The sequence below is a fragment of the Phalaenopsis equestris genome, unplaced genomic scaffold, assembly GCF_001263595.1.
Source record: "Phalaenopsis equestris unplaced genomic scaffold, ASM126359v1 Scaffold198364, whole genome shotgun sequence".
NCBI classification, from domain to species: Eukaryota; Viridiplantae; Streptophyta; class Magnoliopsida; order Asparagales; family Orchidaceae; genus Phalaenopsis; species Phalaenopsis equestris.
The window spans coordinates 1-2,516 of NW_018218285.1; positions in this window are offsets into that span (position 1 = coordinate 1).

The following is a 2,516-nucleotide window of genomic DNA, read 5'->3' on the forward strand; positions in this document are numbered from 1 at the left end:
AAAAAATATATCAAAGGAAAGGAGAGCATAGAAGAACCAAATATCATTGTGGAGCTCATAGAGAAATTAAAGAAAATAAAACGACAAGGGAATCCACAACTCCGACTTCTTAGTCTCAATCTAAAATTGAAGACAATATGATAAAAATGTTATATTATAGGCAGTGAAATTCTTCTAAGACGTGCAACTCCATTAGTACTAGATGCATAAAATTTGCTGCTAAAAAGTAATTGTTATGTCGATGCCATTTGATGCACCACCAACAGATTTTCACATCCGACACAAATCTCGAGACATGACACAGATCCCGAGATGACACAGATCCCGAGATGATAAGATCCCGAGATGATATTTTAAGCAAGAAACGTTCAAATCTTGATAAAAATTCATCCAGAGTTCTGTTTTCAGCAAACTTAAAGTCAAACTGCCCGGTTCGATGAGACAGACCTAATGATATAAAAACTAGTTCAATCCGAGTCAAATCAAGCCCAGATCAAGTCGTTAAACCACCGTTAGAAGATTTTTGTACACATTTAGAAGGTCAAACAGATGACCACACTAGCAAGCTTATACTCGAATCGAGCATCTCGACAAGAAAAATCCAACGAGCCCAAGATCACTCAATTCCGACATCGTTAAGGCACTCAAACGTCCATTAAATACCGCATGATCGAGAGAAACTCTCTGGACTGTCCGATCAAAATGGTTGATATTCTTGCATTAATTGCACCCAGAACACCACAAATAGACCCCCACCCCTCACATGAGAGGGGGCCGGAGTCTAGAGAGAGCCTGAGGTATTGAGGAGAAGCTACAGCTCAGCATCACCGACCTCCGTCGTTGACCACCGCTGACCGTTGTTGACCATCGCCGACTGATGACGACCACCGTCGATCATCGTCGACCACCGCCAATCGTCGTCGACCTCCGCTAACCGTCATTGACCACCACTAACCACCATAAATCACCACCAACCAGACGCTTTCAGCGACGTTGTAATCTAAAAAATATATTTATCATTTCCCGTTTGTGGGACAAAGGATTTCTGTAATCATCGATCAATAGTAGATTTCCGCAACTGTGTCAGGCCTCGTGGTTTTTCCCTTACCAATGTTCTACGTAAAAACTTCTGGAGTCATCATCTCTTGTTTCTCTTTCATCTGTGTGTGTGCTGAACTTTCGTACAACGCTAAGACGATAGTCTGTTACTCTACAGCCGCGAATTTTCTAGCACGCATCACCATTATTGTCGATTAGTGCCCACTCATTCTTATCTCAATTCTTGCTAGCGATTTTCTTTCTTTAATTTATCTCATTTTTCATGTTTGCATGTACTTTTTAGGGTGCACTCCTTTTTTATTTAATTATCATTGAATGATGAGTATGTATATAATTCATATATTCGTGCATGTGTGGATGTGTGTGTGTATCTTCCAAAGAGTCCTGGCTCAAGTTGTATACTTTTTGGTTTCTAATTTAGACGTCTCAAGTATCAGTATTACCAAATCCTATTATGATGAATTTCTCTACTTCACAAAAAATTAAGGTCAATAATTGGCAATGCGCTCATATTATTTATAATTATCCTGCGTGCCTTGTGTCCATTATATATATATATATATATATATATATATATAATAAAAATTGCCTAAAAAATTTAATACACATAAATAGATAAGCTTCTAAATAATAATTTATAATGATTTTATGTGCTAAATTGAACTACAAGTATACTTTCAAATATTTATTTATTTATTCATTTTAATTACAAATAATTATACATTCATATAGGTAGACACACGCAAATTAAATAAAAAATTGCAACATTAATATTTTTTTTTTTATTCATATTCAAGTTTCATAATCATCTTGAATTTATTCCATTATCAAAATAACAAATATCTAGAAACTAAACAAACATATATCTATTATACAACATATTATTTTTTTGTTCATACCCCTACTCTTTCCACATATAATGAATCTAAAGTAATTAGGCATGGCTCAAAACTTCCATGATCTATGATGTAATATTAATTTAAAGTGGGCTATTAATTAGAAATAGCATACAACCAACTTGGAGGACCCTAACCAATAAACATTCATTGATGATTAAAATAGAAAGATAAGTTTATGCATATGTTTAAATTATGATTATCTTAAACCTAGTGGTGCACATGCAAATGACAAAGAGAGAGGAGACAGAGCTGAGAGCTAAAGAAAAAAAAAAATTTTAATTTAAAAAAATAAAAATAAAAAACAACAACTAAATATAAAATAAAAAGTAAGAAAAAGGTTCCTATCATCTTAGTTGTTTGTTCACTCCATGTGCACTCATGTGGTGGGTTGCCTTTGTTGGACCCACCTCTCCTATCTCTCACCCCCCCCTTCACCAGCTAAACCTGACATCCTCTTCCTTCTTCCTCCTTCAGAACTCAGACCTTCTGTTAAGGGAAACCCAATCCCCTAATCACAGCCGTTGGATCAGAAAATTTGATTTTTATATATTATTCAGC